Genomic DNA, 7546 nt, shown 5'->3' on the forward strand with positions numbered 1-7546 from the left:
CTTTGATGGGCACCTGGCATCTAGCCAGGGTCAACCCATCACACTTGGGAACCTATGCCTAAAGCTAAAGCTGTGACTTTGACATGGTCCTTTTGGGCAGGATTCATGGCAGATGCACAGAAAAAAGATCAGAAAAGTGTGCAAAATTTAAGTGTTCACGGTTATACAACAGCCTTTAAATAATCTAGGATCTGTTTTTACCACCATGATCACTACTGAACATCCCAATTCAAATCTTCAGCTGCTGAACTATGACTTAGGTCATGTTTAAATTTCTCCTACTGTATTTTAATGTATAAAACTTAGACTTCAGGTTAATGAAACTAATCTACATATTCTAGTCTTTACAAATACAATTTAAAAACCTGATGCCTCCTCAGACAACCTATGCTTATTTTCCTGCCTTCTGTCTGAAGATGTTGTGGAAATCCCAGAAACCTCTCAGTTAATGGGAAGGGAAGGGAAGGGAAGGGAAGGGAAGGGAAGGGAAGGGAAGGGAAGGGAAGGGAAGGGAAGGGAAGGGAAGGGAAGGGAAGGGAAGGAGAAAGGAAGAAAGAGGTGAAGCAGTTGTTGGAAGAGAGGGAGCATAGCAAAACTGTTACTGGGAGAAACCAAAGAGAAGCTGCAGAAAAGGCCCTTGAGGTCCTGGTGGATGCCAAGTTGACCATGAGCCCTCAGTGTGCTCCTGCAGCAGAGGGTAATGCTAATGGTGTCCTGGGCTGCATTAGAGGAGTGTTGCCAGCAGGTCGAGGGAGGTGATCCTGCTCCTCTCCTCAGAACTGCTGAGGCCACACCTGGAGTTCTGGTTCCAGGTCTGGGCTCCAGAGAAATAGACATGGACATGCTGGAGAGAGTCCAGCAAAGGGCCACAAAGATGATTAAGGGACTGGAGCATCTCTCCTGTGAGGAAAGTCTGAGAGAGCTGGGACTGTCCAGCTTGGAGAAGAGAAGGCTCAAGGGATCTCAATGCATATGAACACTTGAATGGAGGGTGCAAAGAGGACAGAACCAGGATCTTTTCAGTGGTGCCCAGTACCAGGACCAGAGGCAATGGGCACACACTGAAATGCAGGAGGTTCCTTCTGAACATCAGGAAACACTTTTTCACTATGAGGGTGATCGAGCACTGGCACAGGTTGCCCAGGGAGGCTGTGGAGTCTCCGACCTCGGACATACTCAAGAGTTGTCTGGACATGGTCCTGGGCAACTGGCTCTAGGGGGTCCTGCGTGAGCAGGGGGGTTGGACACAATGACCTCCAGAGGTCCCTTCCAACCTCAACTGTTCTGCAATTCTGTGAACCTGTCAGCAGTTTTCATAGATGGCTTACCTGACTTGCAAAAGCCATCAGTATGAGTCCTTTTCTTTGCTGATTTAACAATGCTGCTAAAGAACTTTCCAGCTAGCATTTCAGAGCAGAGCAGAGCAGAGCAGAGCTGTCTGTGACATGAAATAGGGGATCAGCAATGCAGATAGTCTCTGTAAATCTGTAGACCTCACCTCTCTGGTGTACTTGTTTGTTTCTCTTCGCAGAAAATAGCTTTGTCACTGTTTTCTGTATTTTGGTTGTTACTTTCCAAATTGCTTGGAGCTCTCATCTGTGCAAAATGCTCTCAAGATTTTTGTCACAGCCCGCTTTTCTCAAAACTCCTGGCAACATCACACACTAGTATGATAACCATTCCATCGCTTTTGTGAAATATCCCCTTTGAATACACTTCACTTCTCAGATCATAATTTATATGTGCTGATTTACTGGCAGTTATTTTTATTCTGCCATATTTTCACCTCAGTGGGACTTAGTATTTCCTTGCAAGGCTGCAGATCTCACTGCTCTGAGCAGTATTGCCAGACAATTACGTAGGTCATGCTTACATTTACAACAGAGGATTAACAGCTCTTTGAAAAGGGAAGCCCCATTAATTTTTATATGCCAGCAGGACATATGATACACATTTTTAATGACATAAAGAATGTGTTAGATTTACACAATTACTGTGACTAATATAACCTCCCCTGAAGATGTTCCTAGTTTTCCTTGTCAAAAATGAAGTATTAGTTCACTAGTACTAGTGACTATAGTGTTTGAAAAGCAGCTTCCAAGGAGGAGAACTTAAAATTGGTGTAAGCAGTATTGATAAGTAGCACGTACTTGGAAAGAGGGGTTGAAGTTTTTCAGCTGTGTGATTGAAATGAAAAGAGCTGCTGCTTCCAACCACGGCACCTCACCTTGATGCCATGTTAACAGAAGTTAATAAGTTGTCCTATGTAGCTCTCGCGCATCTCAAATAGTATGGCAGATGCTTGTTTTCTTCTTCATAGTATTGTGCTCTGATGTTTGCCTACAGTCTTGAGGTCGGTGCACCTTGTCAATCCTTGCTTTCCTTCAGAGGAAGTTTCCTGACTGTGAAGAAGGCATTAGCTAGTCAGTAACAGGATGCTACTGGAGAAAGGATGAAGATGACATTGTCCGTGTATCAAAACAGGGTTAAAAGGTTTGTTCAGTGTCCTACTAAAGCAGCTAACATTTTGATGACTAAATGGTCTTTTCTATCTCTCTAATGCTGAGGGACAGCTGTCTGAATATCCTGCGATTTGACTATGTACTGCTGTACTTAGCACCTGTGCTTGCTTAAATCCCGCTTTCAGACTCCTCTGGGTCTCAGAATTCAAGTTCCTTCTCTTGTCCACAGATAGGTCACCCAGTAGTCTCATATTCCTTTTGCACTTCCCTTTGCCTCTTGGTTTCCCCTATTCTCAGATAGCTCCTTCAAAGCCCTTGCTTGAGAGTGTGTCTGGATGCTGTTCCTGCTCTGTCTGTGTGTATGTGGGTGTGTGGGTGTACACATTTGTGTCCCTGGTCTGCAGAAATTGATTCCAGGATGGGTGCTCCTGAAAGCATGCAGGCGATAGGCATCTCAGCTTCTGTGTGCACACCTGAACTGAGACCAAACACAGCCCTTGGCAACCATTCCAAAAATGCTTTTGTTTGGAAGCATGCTTGGGTACAGATGGACTGGATGGGAAAATATACTGCTAGGATCTCAGCCGCTGCTCAGGATCTTCATACTGTAGTTCTTTGTGAACTTAAAACCTAAACAAATTTGTGTGGATTTTTCAAAAGGATGAAAAAGCCACATTTTCGATACAGTGGCTGGCACTCTCCCTTTCCCATCCTTGCCCACCTGAAATTCAAGTCCTTACTTCAAAGAACAAATTGCTAGAACTTTTAACAAGATTACTTTCTTTTTTTAACACAGGCAAAACCAGCCTCAGCCAATTCTGACTACACAGCTGAACTACTTTAATTGAAATCTATTCCTTTTCTTCTCTTGCTCCTCCTCACCAGATTTCAAGCTGACATGATACTTGGCCTGGAAACAAGATCTAAGGGCAAACTACCGATACTTGGCAAAGCTATAAGCAACTAAACTAAACATTTTAGGTGGAAAGTGGTAAACTTGGTAATAGGTGCAGCTAGTGCCACCTATCATAGGAAGGAAGCAATGAGCTGTAGAAGGAAATTGAATAAGGCCGATCTTGTTTTCTGCTACTGCCATGGAAATCAGTGGAATCCACGTCTCTAAAGCTCTTTACGGACCCTTTCTTCTGCTGAATCCTGATTTCGCTCTGATTCTACTACTGCAAGAGAGATCAAACAAAAGCACCAGTATTCTTGAGCCTGGGATCTCTTGTGCTAATAGAAAAGAATAGATGCAAACCAGAATATCACATCAATGCACTAGTATAAGTCTCAAAAGGAAACAGAAGAACACTTTCCTTTCTAAAGCTGACCTACTCAATTTGATTGGATGACCAGGGAGGGAAAACTTTCCTGCGCTCATTCTGTAGCGTTCCCAGTTGGCTCTAAAAGATGCCCGGATAAAAGAACCAAAAGCTCAAACAGACTGCTATTGAATTTGAAATTCCCTGAAGTGAATTCCTCTTCTAACCATTTTAAAATTTATAGCTATTTACTTGTAGTTGCTTCTGAAAGTTAGCTGCAGCATCTGATCCTGATAAAAGGTATAAAAGCATTCTTGTAAATTAGAAATACTAAAATCTGGCAGCTTGCTCCATAAACAATTATTTTGCACAGACATGCAAAATTGTCATCCTATCCATCTCTTCCCCTATGTGTACTTAAAAATGGGTAATGCCACAAAAGCTGAATCCTGAATGAAGCAATTGAAAGGGACTGTATATTCTGGTTCCTGGGAGTCAGAAGAAATAAGCACAGACTCAGCTGAGTAGCAGAAGGGCTCTGGTGGAGCCCTTTCCAGCACTGTAGCAAGGATATGCTGCTGTCATGGGGCAATCTATACCCTTGATCTGCCCCTAGGATGTTAGCAGTGAATTCAGACTGTGGGCTGAATCTCCTTTTGCTACAGCGCTGAACTCCTAACTGTATTATCCTTCATCATTTCTGAAGATAGTCACACAATGTAACTGTTCATCTCTAATACAGGCTCAATTTTATTTCCCATCAAAGTTGTTGGCCAAGATCCCTTGATTTGAGTGATAACAGAGTTGACTAGATGGATTAAAATCCTAGACTATTGGGATTTGATTTTCCTGTCAAATGTCCATCAGCTTGTTGTGATAACGTCATGGGATGCAGACTTCTTTTGATAGCAAAGAAATAAAGAATAATTCAACTTGTTCTGAAATCTTGATTTAAAGTATGGTGGAAACAATGTGTGCGTTACATCCCTTGATCAGTGGCAGGGCTTGTTTTCTCATACTATAGTAAGTCATGCTAATTAAAAGCTTATGATCTTTTTCCTTATGACTCTCAGAACTAGTCGCACTGGGGGAAGAAGGTGGAAGTGAATGTTTCTTTTTTGGACTGGGCTGAATGTGGTTATTAACACAGACTTTTAGCCATACACTTTACAGACCGAAGCACCCTTTCTGGGGCATGACTTTGAGTACATTCGATTTTTCCTTTAAAAAAAAATTCAGCCAACTGCTAGACCCCAAATTCAAAGATAAATTACATACCAATCTTGAATGATTAAAAAAAAAAAAAGCCTAGAATTTGTGAATTTCAGGAGCAAACTGAATTGTAGAGAAACTCACATTTTCACAGGGAGTGAACAACAGTCTTGATGCTCAAAGGATTTTTATTTAAGAATATTTGCAGATCTGTCTTGCTGTATGTGTCAGCTGTATTGTAGTGACTCTCTTTTCTGCAGCTTGTCACTCCCGGTAATCAAAATTTGGATGTTTTACCAGTCTTAGCCTAAAAATATGTATATCATAAATTTACATGAGTTCTTAATTATTTACATTACTTATAAATGCCTATTAAAAACCTCTGTAGACTTTGGTTTCATTTTAAAATACTTGACTTGATTCTGAAGTAGATTAAGGCCTTCATTAATTAAAGTGTTTTTCAATTATAATGGATACAAAGAGAAAGTTTTGTAGCTGAAATTATCAAGTTCCAATCTATGAGATATTTTGATATAAAAAACATGAATAGATATTCCCTGAAGACATGAGAGAGCTATCATTTGAATTTAAAGTATACAGAATGCAATGTGTTGTTAATATATTTTCTCCTGCTTAATTACAGATCAGTTCTGTAAATGCTTATATATATGCCTAAGTGTGAATTCCTGTGGACTCACTTCTGTGACTGAATTCAAGCACGTACAGTCTTTACAGGGCTTGGGAAAACAATCTAGTGGGTATGTAGCCTTACTCGGATTTCTTTTTGAGTTTCTTTTTTGACAGAAACCCACGAGAGGGCAGTGCACAGCAAGCGTAATGGCAGATGCATTTTACTGCGGGATCCTTCAAAGAGCACTCAAACAATTACAGAGAATCAGGAGGCTGGTCCCCAGCATCCCTCACTTAACGGTATTAAAAAAACCTCTTGAGTCAAGTCTGCAAAAATTGTTGTATTAGTGTCATTTTAGGTGAACTTTGTCTTCTGACATTGGAATTGGTTGTAAGCATTTGGTTCCTGTCTTCACAAGTACAAGTTCTGTATATTTATTGAAAAGAGGAAGCAAGCTGGATTTAGAAAATAATCATGATACTAAAGATGCCGTATCCATAATGGAAAAAAACAAATACAGTGAAATAAAACGTGTGAAAATTAGTGATAGTGAATTATCACAACAAACACAACAGCTGTTTGAGGGTTGAAATAGAATTAGGCAACCGAGAAGTTCCTATAGTATGTATAGTTTTGTACTTGAGCAATGGCACTTTTGATACAGTCAGATTGTCTCATCCTATTAAAAAAAAACCTCACATAAATTTGGGGCCTACAGAAAAGATGGGGAGGGACCCTTTATGAGAGAGTGTAGTGATAGGACGAGGAGTAATGGTTTCAAACTGAAAGAGGGTAGATTTAGATTAGATGATAGGAAGACAGGTGGTGAGACACTGGAAGAGGTTGCCCAGAGAAGCTGTGGATGCCCCCTCCTTGAACACTGGTTCAAGGCCAGGTTGGATGGGGCTTTGAGCAAGTTGGTCTAGTGGAAGGTGTTCCTGCCCATGGCAGGGGGGTTCGAACTAGGTGATCTTTAAGGTCCCCTCCAACCCAAACCATTCTATGATTCTATGAATCTATGATTCTATGAATTCAAAGATTGTTGCAGTAAGTGGAACAATTTAACTATTTAAATCTGATTAGAACTTCTCATTTAGACCCCAAGGCTTGGAATGCTATGTTTCTGATTGCAGCATTTCATTAATTAGTGATTAAACCACCTGTGCTTGTGACAATGATACATTGGCTTTGCAATATGGTGGTGATGAAAAGGATGCACCTGATGCAGATAAAAATTCAGCATACCTTTGTGATTGACTTGTTTTAATTCTGAGGATTAATGGAGTGAAATTTGTCTTCCCTAATAGAAGTTGATTTTCTGAATATTACTTAGTTAATGAGCTAATGAAACTGAACAAAGATTTGAGCCAAAATGACAAGTGGTCTTTCAAGCATTTTGCAGACATAACAGGTATTTATGTGTGTCCCTCTCCCTTTTCTTTCCCATGGTAGAAGATGCCATACCCCATTTGACACATAGTGGGCTTGAAGTTTACCTTCAGTGAGAACAGGTACAGGAGTGTTTCTAAAGATACCTGCCAGAGGATCCTAACCTTAGCCTTTCTGACAACTTCTGTCCATGCACTTACCAAGACAAGGCTGCCTTGTGCAGTGGCCAGTTTAACCTGGGTGCTGGTCTCCTGTCTGCGAATGCCACAATAGGCATGATGACTGCATTAAGTGTCCAGTGTAGGGCAAGCTGCAATGTGGCCCCAGTTGTTTATACGTGCTCTGCATAGAGGGAAGCAGTTTTTATTCTGTGACTACTTCTGGTGCGCCACAATTTGAATATTAGTACAGAAGACAGTGACTTGTGCAGGCAGGACATCAAGTTCATCCTACCCAGGGGTCAGGTACAGAGTGTTCTGGGCACAGAATTTCAGCCTTCCTTATTTTCAGACTTCTATTAACCATTAGGAGGTTTAATTTATTCTAGGATTTGATCTGTGCTCAGCACTTAGAGCAGCAGCGATAAAGAT

The sequence above is a fragment of the Leptosomus discolor genome, chromosome 5 (genome assembly GCF_034619465.1).
Source record: "Leptosomus discolor isolate bLepDis1 chromosome 5, bLepDis1.hap2, whole genome shotgun sequence".
Lineage (NCBI taxonomy): Eukaryota > Metazoa > Chordata > Aves > Leptosomiformes > Leptosomidae > Leptosomus > Leptosomus discolor.